Genomic DNA, 13446 nt, shown 5'->3' on the forward strand with positions numbered 1-13446 from the left:
AGCATGTCCGCACAGCTGTTGGCTGTCTGTGCATGCAGAGCGTAGTAGTTTTGCAACAGCTGGAGGACCACAAATTAGGAATGACTGATAGGGGATTGTACATACAGTCATGTTTATGGGGGATGACGTCATGAGACCTCATATCCTTGGGGGTGGGTGTATTCAGCAGCACAGAGGATTACAGCAGCTCCACATCACATTCCGCAGACTTCCCAATCCCAGAAGACTTATGGTGCTCCTCATCCTATAGACGTCACGTGACCCGTCTGCCTCGCGGATAATATTACCACAATTTACATCTCAGCCAATCGGCGCAGATTAAATCCCATTTACTTCTTTTCTTCTCCAGTTGTGGGTCATTCAGAGGACAGAATCTGAGCAGTAAACGCGTCACGGAAAACCCACAACCTTCACTGTACGACACGGCGCCCTACCAGAATAATCCGACACAGCACGGAGTCACTTTATACTAATGGGTTTAAACATCTTTTACTTTTCAATCACATGATATATTATCCTCCAATTACCTCCAGAACTGCACTCACTATTCTGCTGTTACATCATGTCTAATCCTCCAGAGCTGCACTCACTATTCTGCTGTTACATCATGTCTTATCCTCCAGAGCTGCACTCACTATTCTGCTGTTACATCATGTCTAATCCTCCAGAGCTGCACTCACTATTCTGCTGTTACGTCATGTCTTATCCTCCAGAGCTGCACTCACTATTCTGCTGTTACATCATGTCTAATTCTCCAGAGCTGCACTCACTATTCTGCTGTTACATCATGTCTAATCCTCCAGAGCTGCACTCACTATTCTGCTGTTACATCATGTCTTATCCTCCAGAGCTGCACTCACTATTCTGCTGTTACATCATGTCTAATCCTCCAGAGCTGCACTCACTATTCTGCTGTTACATCATGTCTTATCCTCCAGAGCTGCACTCACTATCTGCTGTTACATCATCTCTTATCCTCCAGTCACCTCCAGAGCTGCACTCACTATTCTGCTGTTATATCATGTCTAATTCTCCAGTCACCTCCAGAGCTGCACTCACTATTCTGCTGTTACATCATGTCTTATCCTCCAGTCACCTCCAGAGCTGCACTCAATATTCTGCTGTTATATCATGTCTAATTCTCCAGTCACCTCCAGAGCTGCACTCACTATTCTGCTGTTAAATCATGTCTAATCCTCCAGTCTCCTCCAGAGCTGCACTCACTATTCTGCTGTTATAATGTGTCTTATCATCCAGTCATGTCTGGAGCTTCAGTACTGGACATCCTCTGGACAGATGTCTGTAGAGATCACGCAGTGCTGTGATGCGGTGCAGCAGTATACAGTGTATCACGTTATCTAAGCTCGGTATCTGTGCATGCAGCTCTGGATGTGATTGGAGTGAAGGATGTAGCACAACTTGTAGATGATCAGTAAAGATATTCAGTGTCTTATATTATCACAGACTCATTTATATTAGGGGTGGGGCCCCGGTGGCCCCTGGTTATCACTGTTCTGCACTGCGGGGAACATCTAATGTTCACAGCTCATAAATCCTGATCCGCTGCGATCTCTTTGTTTGGATGTTTTTTTAATGTTCCCATCTCACATTTCATCTCACTTTTATAATCTTTGCTCCGAGAAGGGACTGAACACATTCATATTTTATGTCTATTGTTCCAGAACCAGCGCCGCACATATATATCCACCGATCTGCAACATCACTGCGCAGAAACTTAAAGGGCCCGAAACCCACAGTCTACACGTTATATCAGTACTGGAGCGTTATATCAGTACTGAAGCGTTATATCAGTACTGGAGCGTTATATCAGTACTGGAGCGTTATATCAGTACTGAAGCGTTATATCAGTACTGGAGCGTTATATCAGTACTGGAGCATTATATCAGTACTGAAGCGTTATATCAGTACTGGAGCGTTATATCAGTACTGGAGCGTTATATCAGTACTGGAGCGTTAAATCAGTACTGGAGCGTTATATCAGTACTGGAGCGTTATATCAGTACTGGAGCGTTATAAGAGGATGATATCAGTCACATATGATGTAATATATAGAGGTTATATCAGTACTGGAGCGTTATAAGAGGATGATATCAGTCACATATGATGTAATATATAGAGGTTATATCAGTACTGGAGCGTTATAAGAGGATGATATCAGTCACATATAATGTAATATATAGAGGTTATATCAGTACTGGAGCGTTATAAGAGGATGATATCAGTCACATATGATGTAATATATAGAGGTTATATCAGTACTGGAGCGTTATAAGAGGATGATATCAGTCACATATGTAATATATAGAGGTTATATCAGTACTGGAGCATTATAAGAGGATGATATCAGTCACATATGTAATATATAGAGGTTATATCAGTACTGGAGCGTTATAAGAGGATGATATCAGTCACATATGATGTAATATATAGAGATTATATCAGTACTGGAGCGTTATAAGAGGATGATATCAGTCACATATAATGTAATGTCTGGAGGTTATATCAGTACTGGAGCGTTATAAAAGGATGATATCAGTCATATATGATGTAATATATAGAGGTTATATCAGTACTGGTGCGTTATAAGAGGATGATATCAGTCACATATGATGTAATATATAGAGGTTATATCAGTACTGGAGCGTTATAAGAGGATGATATCAGTCACATATGATGTAATATATAGAGGTTATATCAGTACTGGAGCGTTATAAGAGGATGATATCAGTCACATATGATGTAATATATAGAGATTATATCAGTACTGGAGCGTTATAAGAGGATGATATCAGTCACATATGATGTAATATATAGAGGTTATATCAGTACTGGAGCGTTATAAGAGGATGATATCAGTTACATATGATGTTATATATAGAGGTTATATCAGTACTGGAGCGTTATAAGAGGATGATATCAGTCACATATGATGTAATATATATATAGAGGTTATATCAGTAATGGAGCGTTATAAGAGGATGATATCAGACACATATGTAATATATAGAGGTTATATCAGTACTGGAGCGATATAAGAGGATGATATCAGTCACATATGATGTAATATATAGAGGTTATATCAGTACTGGAGCGTTATAAGAAGATGATATCAGTCACATATGATGTAATATATAGAGGTTATATCAGTACTGGAGCGTTATAAGAGGATGATATCAGTCACATATGATGTAATATATAGAGGTTATATCAGTACTGGAGCGTTATAAGAAGATGATATCAGTCACATATGATGTAATATATAGAGGTTATATCAGTACTGGAGCGTTATAAGAGGATGATATCAGTCACATATGATGTAATATATAGAGGTTATATCAGTACTGGAGCGTTATAAGAGGATGATATCAGTCACATATGATGTAATATATAGAGGTTATATCAGTACTGGAGCATTATAAGAGGATGATATCAGTCACATATGATGTAATATATAGAGGTTATATCAGTACTGGAGCGTTATAAGAGGATGATATCAGTCACATATGATGTAATATATAGAGATTATATCAGTACTGGAGTGTTATAAGAGGATGATATCAGTCACATATGTAATATATAGAGGTTATATCAGTACTGGAGCATTATAAGAGGATGATATCAGTCACATATAATGTAATATATAGAGGTTATATCAGTACTGGAGCGTTATAAGAGGATGATATCAGTCACATATGTAATATATAGAGGTAATATCAGTACTGGAGCGTTATAAGAGGATGATATCAGTCACATATGATGTAATATATAGAGGTTATATCAGTACTGGAGCGTTATAAGAGGATGATATCAGTCACATATGATGTAATATATAGAGGTTATATCAGTACTGGAGCGTTATAAGAGGATGATATCAGTCACATATGATGTAATATATAGAGATTATATCAGTACTGGAGCGTTATAAGAGGATGATATCAGTCACATATGATGTAATATATAGAGGTTATATCAGTACTGGAGCGTTATAAGAGGATGATATCAGTCACATATGATGTAATATATAGAGGTTATATTAGTACTGGAGCTTTATAAGAGGATGATATCAGTCACATATGATGTAATATATAGAGGTTATATCAGTACTGGAGTGTTATAAGAGGATGATATCAGTCACATATGATGTAATATATAGAGGTTATATCAGTACTGGAGCGTTATAAGAGGATGATATCAGTCACATATGATGTAATATATAGAGGTTATATAAGTACTGGAGCTTTATAAGAGGATGATATCAGTCACATGATGTAATATATGGAGATTATATCAGTACTGAAGCGTTATAAGAGGATGATATCAGTCACATATGATGTAATATATAGAGGTTATATCAGTACTGGAGCGTTATAAGAGGATGATATCAGTCACATATATATATATATATATATATATATCAGTCAAGTTCTCCACAGCACCACAAATGGCTGATAACAGGGAGCAATAGTTTAGCACAGACTGCAGGGTCCATATATAAACAACAGGATGAGACTTTTTCCCCACGGCACAGACCGATTTGCCCGCCTCCCCTGCAGCGCTGTTCTTCCGATCGCCTCCATTGTTCCAGGCCCGGGGTCCCAAGTGACCCCCTTAATTTGATTCAGGTAACATCTTTCTCCGAATTGCTGAGTAATACAAAGATGTTAATTGGCTTTTTCTTATTAGCGGCTGCGGCGTCTCAGCGAAGATGTTAATCAGCCGACGCGTTTCCGCTGGGAAGACGAGATTTCTTCAAGAAAAATCACAGATCAAAGTTAACAACAACTGGGTCACTACTTAACCCCGTCCTGTCCGGGGGGAGAGCTCTCCTGATGGTCACAGTCAGGTATAGTCACCAGCGTTATGTAAGAGGGCGCCACTTTATCTCGTACAGCACAACTCCTGGCACTTCCTCTCCTTACACTACCTGTGTGCTGAATGTGCAAGGATTTCATGTACTACCCCAAGTTAGGCAAGTAGACCATGTGACCGCCATATGTACTACCTGCATCTGATCACTGGCACTGCACTTATTATAATACTGACCATATAAGCAGAACATCCACAACTACATATTATCCAGAACAGAACATCCACAACTACATGTTATCTAGAGCAGAACATCTACAACTACATGTTATCCAGAGCAAAACATCCACAACTACATGTTATCCAGAGCAGAACATCTACAACTACATGTTATCTAGAGCAGAACATCTACAACTACATATTATCCAGAACAGAACATCCACAACTACATGTTATCTAGAGCAGAACATCCACAACTACATATTATCCAGAACAGAACATCTACAACTACATGTTATCCAGAGCAGAACATCTACAACTACATGTTATCTAGAGCAGAACATCTACAACTACATATTATCCAGAGCAGAACATCCACAACTACATGTTATCCAGAGCAGAACATCTACAACTACATGTTATCTAGAGCAGAACATCCACAACTACATGTTATCTAGAGGAGAACATCCACAACTACATGTTATCTAGAGGAGAACATCAACAACTACATGTTATCCAGAGCAGAACATCTACAACTACATGTTATCTAGAGCAGAACATCTACAACTACATATTATCCAGAGCAGAACATCCACAACTACATATTATCCAGAGCAGAACATCCACAACTACATGTTATCCAGAGCAGAACATCCACAACTACATGTTATCTAGAGCAGAACATCTACAACTACATGTTATCTAGAGGAGAACATCCACAACTACATGTTATCTAGAGGAGAACATCTACAACTACATATTATCCAGAGCAGAACATCCACAACTACAAGTTATCCAGAGCAGAACATCCACAACTACATGTTATCTAGAGCAGAACATCTACAACTACATGTTATCTAGAGCAGAACATCTACAACTACATATTATCCAGAGCAGAACATCCACAACTACAAGTTATCCAGAGCAGAACATCCACAACTACATGTTATCCAGAGCAGAACATCTACAACTACATGTTATCCAGAGCAGAACATCCACAACTACATGTTATCCAGAGCAGAACATCTACAACTACATGTTATCTAGAGCAGAACATCTACAACTACATGTTATCTAGAGCAGAACATCCACAACTACATGTTATCTAGAGGAGAACATCCACAACTACATGTTATCTAGAGGAGAACATCAACAACTACATGTTATCCAGAGCAGAACATCTACAACTACATGTTATCTAGAGCAGAACATCTACAACTACATATTATCCAGAGCAGAACATCCACAACTACATATTATCCAGAGCAGAACATCCACAACTACATGTTATCCAGAGCAGAACATCCACAACTACATGTTATCTAGAGCAGAACATCTACAACTACATGTTATCTAGAGGAGAACATCCACAACTACATGTTATCTAGAGGAGAACATCTACAACTACATATTATCCAGAGCAGAACATCCACAACTACAAGTTATCCAGAGCAGAACATCCACAACTACATGTTATCTAGAGCAGAACATCTACAACTACATGTTATCTAGAGCAGAACATCTACAACTACATATTATCCAGAGCAGAACATCCACAACTACAAGTTATCCAGAGCAGAACATCCACAACTACATGTTATCCAGAGCAGAACATCCACAACTACATGTTATCCAGAGCAGAACATCTACAACTACATGTTATCCAGAGCAGAACATCCACAACTACATGTTATCCAGAGCAGAACATCTACAACTACATGTTATCTAGAGCAGAACATCTACAACTACATGTTATCCAGAGCAGAACATCCACAACTACATGTTATCCAGAGCAGAACATCTACAACTACATGTTATCTAGAGCAGAACATCCACAACTACATGTTATCCAGAGCAGAACATCCACAACTACATGTTATCTAGAGCAGAACATCCACAACTACATGATATCCAGAGCAGAACATCCACAACCACATGTTATCCAGAGCAGAACATCCACAACCACATGTTATCCAGAGCAGAACATCCACAACTACATGTTATCTAGAGCAGAACATCCACAACTACATGTTATCTAGAGCAGAACATCCACAACTACATGATATCCAGAGCAGAACATCCACAACCACATGTTATCCAGAGCAGAACATCCACAACCACATGTTATCCAGAGCAGAACATCCACAACCAAATGTTATCCAGAGGAGAACATCTACAACCTCATGTTATCTACAGCAGAACATCTACAACCTCATGTTATCCAGAACAAAACATCTACAACTTCATGTTATCCAGAACAGAACATCCACAACCTCATGTTATCCAGAGGAGAACAACCTCATGTTATCCAGAGCAGAACATCCACAACCTCATGTTATCCAGAGCAGAACATCCACAACTACATGTTATCTAGAGAAGAACATCCACAACCTCATGTTTATCCAGAACAGAACATCTACAACCTCATGTTATCGAGATCAGAACATCCACATCTACATGTTATCCAGAACAGAACATCTACAACCTCATGTTATCCAGAACATCTACAACTACATGTTATCTAGAGGAGAACATCCACAGCTACATGTTATCTAGAGGAGAACATCTACAACTACATGTTATCCAGAGCAGAACATCCACAACTACATGTTATCTAGAGCAGAACATCTACAACTACATGTTATCCAGAGCAGAACATCCACAACTACATATTATCCAGAGCAGAACATCCACAACTACATGTTATCCAGAGCAGATCATCTACAACTACATGTTATCTAGAGGAGAACATCTACAACTACATGTTATCTAGAGCAGAACATCTACAACTACATAGTATCCAGAGCAGAACATTCACAACTACATATTATCTAGAGCAGAACATCCACAACTACATGTTATCTAGAGCAGAACATCCACAACTACATGTTATCCAGAGCAGAACATCCACAACTACATGTTATCTAGAGGAGAACATCCACAACTACATGTTATCTAGAGGAGAACATCCACAACTACATATTATCTAGAGGAGAACACCCACAACTACATGTTATCTAGAGCAGAACATCCACAACTACATGTTATCTAGAGCAGAACATCCACAACTACATGTTATCTAGAGCAGAACACCTACAACTACATGTTATCTAGAGCAGAACATCTACAACTACATAGTATCCAGAGCAGAACATTCACAACTACATAATATCTAGAGGAGAACATCCACAACTACATGTTATCTAGAGCAGAAAATATACAACTACATGTTATCCAGAGCAGAACATCCACAACTACATGTTATCTAGAGCAGAACATCTACAACTACATGTTATCCAGAGCAGAACATCCACAACTACATATTATCCAGAGCAGAACATCCACAACTACATGTTATCTAGAGGAGAACATCCACAACGACATATTATCTAGAGGAGAACATCCACAACTACATGTTATCTAGAGCAGAACATCCACAACTACATGTTATCTAGAGCAGAACATCTACAACTACATGTTATCTAGAGCAGAACATCTACAACTACATATTATCCAGAGCAGAACATTCACAACTACATATTATCTAGAGGAGAACATCCACAACTACATGTTATCTAGAGCAGAACATATACAACTACATGTTATCTAGAGGAGAACATCCACAACCTCATGTTATCCAGAGTAGAACATCCACAACTACATGTTATCCAGAGCAGAACATCCACAACTACATGTTATCCAGAGCAGAACATCTACAACTACATGTTATCTAGAGCAGAACATCTACAACTACATGTTATCTAGAGCAGAACATCCACAACTACATGTTATCTAGAGCAGAACATCTACAACTACATGTTATCTAGAGGAGAACATCCACAACCTCATGTTATCCAGAGGAGAACATCTACAACCTCATGTTATCCAGAGCAGAACATCTACAACCTCATGTTATCCAGAACAGAACATCCACAACCTCATGTTATCTAGAGCAGAACATCCACAACTACATGTTATCCAGAGGAGAACATCGACAACTACATGTTATCCAGAACAGAACATCCACAACCTCATGTTATCCAGAGCAGAACATCCACAACTACATGTTATCTAGAGCAGAACATCCACAACTACATGTTATCTAGAGCAGAACATCCACAACTACATTTTATCCAGAACAGAACATCCACAACCTCATGTTATCCAGAACAGAACATCCACAACTACATGTTATCCAGAGGAGAACATCCACAACTACATGTTATCCAGAACAGAACATCTACAACCTCATGTTATCCAGAGCAGAACATCTACAACCTCATGTTATCCAGAGCAGAACATCTACAACCTCATGTTATCTAGAGCAGAACATCTACAACCTCATGTTATCCAGAGCAGAACATCTACAACCTCATGTTATCTAGAGCAGAACATCCACAACTACATGTTATCCAGAGCAGAACATCCACAACTACATGTTATCTAGAGCAGAACATCCACAACTACATGTTATCTAGAGCAGAACATCCACAACTACATGTTATCCAGAGGAGAACATCCACAACTACATGTTATCCAGAACAGAACATCTACAACCTCATGTTATCTAGAGCAGAACATCCACAACTACATGTTATCTAGAGGAGAACATTCACAACTACATGTTATCCAGAGCAGAACATCTACAACTACATATTATCCAGAACAGAACATCTACAACCTCATGTTATCCAGAGCAGAACATCTACAACCTCATGTTATCTAGAGCAGAACATCCACAACTACATGTTATCTAGATCAGAACATCCACAACTACATGTTATCCAGAACAGAACATCTACAACCTCATGTTATCCAGAGCAGAACATCTACAACCTCATGTTATCTAGAGCAGAACATCCACAACTACATGTTATCTAGAGCAGAACATCCACAACTACATGTTATCCAGAGGAGAACATCCACAACTACATGTTATCCAGAACAGAACATCTACAACCTCATGTTATCTAGAGCAGAACATCCACAACTACATGTTATCTAGAGCAGAACATCCACAACTACATGTTATCCAGAGGAGAACATCCACAACTACATGTTATCCAGAACAGAACATCTACAACCTCATGTTATCTAGAGCAGAACATCCACAACTACATGTTATCTAGAGGAGAACATTCACAACTACATGTTATCCAGAGCAGAACATCCACAACTACATGTTATCTAGAGCAGAACATCTACAACTACATGTTATCTAGAGGAGAACATCCACAACCTCATGTTATCCAGAGGAGAACATCTACAACCTCATGTTATCCAGAGCAGAACATCTACAACCTCATGTTATCCAGAACAGAACATCCACAACCTCATGTTATCTAGAGCAGAACATCCACAACTACATGTTATCCAGAGGAGAACATCGACAACTACATGTTATCCAGAACAGAACATCCACAACCTCATGTTATCCAGAGCAGAACATCCACAACTACATGTTATCTAGAGCAGAACATCCACAACTACATGTTATCTAGAGCAGAACATCCACAACTACATTTTATCCAGAACAGAACATCCACAACCTCATGTTATCCAGAACAGAACATCCACAACTACATGTTATCCAGAGGAGAACATCCACAACTACATGTTATCCAGAACAGAACATCTACAACCTCATGTTATCCAGAGCAGAACATCTACAACCTCATGTTATCCAGAGCAGAACATCTACAACCTCATGTTATCTAGAGCAGAACATCTACAACCTCATGTTATCCAGAGCAGAACATCTACAACCTCATGTTATCTAGAGCAGAACATCCACAACTACATGTTATCCAGAGCAGAACATCCACAACTACATGTTATCTAGAGCAGAACATCCACAACTACATGTTATCTAGAGCAGAACATCCACAACTACATGTTATCCAGAGGAGAACATCCACAACTACATGTTATCCAGAACAGAACATCTACAACCTCATGTTATCTAGAGCAGAACATCCACAACTACATGTTATCTAGAGGAGAACATTCACAACTACATGTTATCCAGAGCAGAACATCTACAACTACATATTATCCAGAACAGAACATCTACAACCTCATGTTATCCAGAGCAGAACATCTACAACCTCATGTTATCTAGAGCAGAACATCCACAACTACATGTTATCTAGATCAGAACATCCACAACTACATGTTATCCAGAACAGAACATCTACAACCTCATGTTATCCAGAGCAGAACATCTACAACCTCATGTTATCTAGAGCAGAACATCCACAACTACATGTTATCTAGAGCAGAACATCCACAACTACATGTTATCCAGAGGAGAACATCCACAACTACATGTTATCTAGAGCAGAACATCCACAACCTCATGTTATCCAGAAAAGAATATCTACAATGAAGTGACATTCCTGCCTTTACCTATTGGGGGGGGGGGGGGGGCATAATATTATGGAGGGCTCCTTTAAATCTACAGCACATATATATCACTTAACTAATACTCCCAGCGGGCTGGTCCTGTAGGGATGATGGGGGCGATCAATACAGAAAGATTGACATTTAATTAGTAAATACAGAGTAGCAGAGAGGAATCAATGTCCCCACATACAATCACATATAGAGCTGAGGATTCTGGGAAATGACATCAGTCGTCTGACCCACCGCGTGCAGTACAGGGGGACACCGTAAGGAATATGGGACTGTCCTGTAAAAGAGGGGGTGGAATCCATACAGATGTGGTGCATTGCGGGAGGTGCGGCTTTACATCGTCACTGAGTGCAGTGATTGTAGCCAGCAGAATTATGAGTGCAGCTCTGGATGTAACAGCTCGTAATACTGACTGTTCCTGACAGGAATCTGCGGGTGCTGTATGTTACTTTGTGGACCTATATGGTGTTATTTTAATTTTTACCACAATGTATCAGAGCCCAGGGGTCCCAGAATATACAAATTGTATCCGGGATGTGAAGAATAAACCCCGGGACACGTTCCGTCACACGTTCCGTCACAGCGGGGGTCATGTCTGAGATCTCAAGTGTAGACGGCATCTCGCACTCGGTCAGCTCTGCTATGCGGGAGGCTTTCGTCTCACCCCCAGCTCTGCCTCGTTTGCTCCACTTCTAATTGTGAGTTTAAACCTGGAGTCGCCGCGACAAATGGCGAACGCCGCGTCACCCAATAACATTATCACAGCGGAGGCTGTGGGATCCTATAAATCACAACCTATTACCCCAGGAGGCCGCTGCCAGGCTCCTGCCGCCGGCGCACCACGTGCTGCACCGCCTCACAATAGCGGAGGGAAAACGGCGAATTAAATCTGGGCCTGGGGCTAGGGTTGCCACCTGGCCGGTATTTTGGCCACCCTGCCGGTATTTTTATATTAAAAATACCGGCAAAGCAATGGGCGGTATTTATCCAACCAATCCTCCATATACTATATCAGTGTTTCCAACCAGAGTACCTCCAGCTGTTGGAAAACTACAACTCCCAGCATGCCCGGACAGCCAACGGCTGTCTGGGCATGCTGGGAGTTGTAGTTTTACAACAGCTGGAGGCACCCCTGGTTGGGAAACACTGACCTATACTATATACTACTATATAGTTCAACATGCTGGGAGTTGTAGTTTTGCAACAGCTGGAGGCACCCCTGTTTGGCAAACACTGACCTATACTATATACTACTATATAGTTCAACATGCTGGGAGTTGTAGTTTTGCAACAGCTGGAGGCACCTCTGTTTGGGAAACACTGACCTATCCTATATACTACTATATAGTCCAACATGCTGGGAGTTGTAGTTTTGCAACAGCTGGAGGCACCTCTGGTTGGGAAACACTGACCTATCCTATATACTACTATATAGTCCAACATGCTGTGAGTTGTAGTTTTGCAACAGCTGGAGGCACCCCTGTTTGGCAAACACTGACCTATACTATATACTACTATATAGTTCAACATGCTAGGAGTTGTAGTTTTGCAACAGCTGGAGGCACCCCTGGCTGGGAAACACTGACCTTAACATGCTGGGAGTTGTAGTTTTACAACAGCTGGAGGCACCTCTGATTGGGAAACACTGACCTTAACATGCTGGGAGTTGTAGTTTTACAACAGCTGGAGGCACCTCTGATTGGGAAACACTGACCTATCCTATATACTACTATATAGTCCAACATGCCGGGAGTTGTAGTTTTGCAACAGCTGGAGGCACCCCTGGTTGGCAAACACTGACCTATACTATATACTACTATATAGTCCAACATGCTGGGAGTGGTAGTTTTCGTTTGGGGCAGCTGCTGAGCCACAGGCTGTATCAGTGCATGCTGGGAGTTGTAGTTAGTAACTAACTGCAACTTCCGAATATAATTTAGAAAAAAAAGCGATCAAAAAGTCCCATCAAAACAAAAATGGTTCTGT

At 40.2% G+C, this 13446-nt stretch overlaps 1 protein-coding gene across 2 annotated transcripts in view; it reads right to left on the reverse strand.

Moving 5' to 3' along the window:
- Positions 1–13446, reverse strand: part of ATRNL1 (attractin like 1) — a 638934-nt gene that overhangs the window by 56839 nt on the left and 568649 nt on the right. The gene's annotated exons all lie outside the window — the stretch shown is intronic.

Source organism: Hyla sarda, chromosome 7 (genome assembly GCF_029499605.1).
Source record: "Hyla sarda isolate aHylSar1 chromosome 7, aHylSar1.hap1, whole genome shotgun sequence".
NCBI classification, from domain to species: Eukaryota; Metazoa; Chordata; class Amphibia; order Anura; family Hylidae; genus Hyla; species Hyla sarda.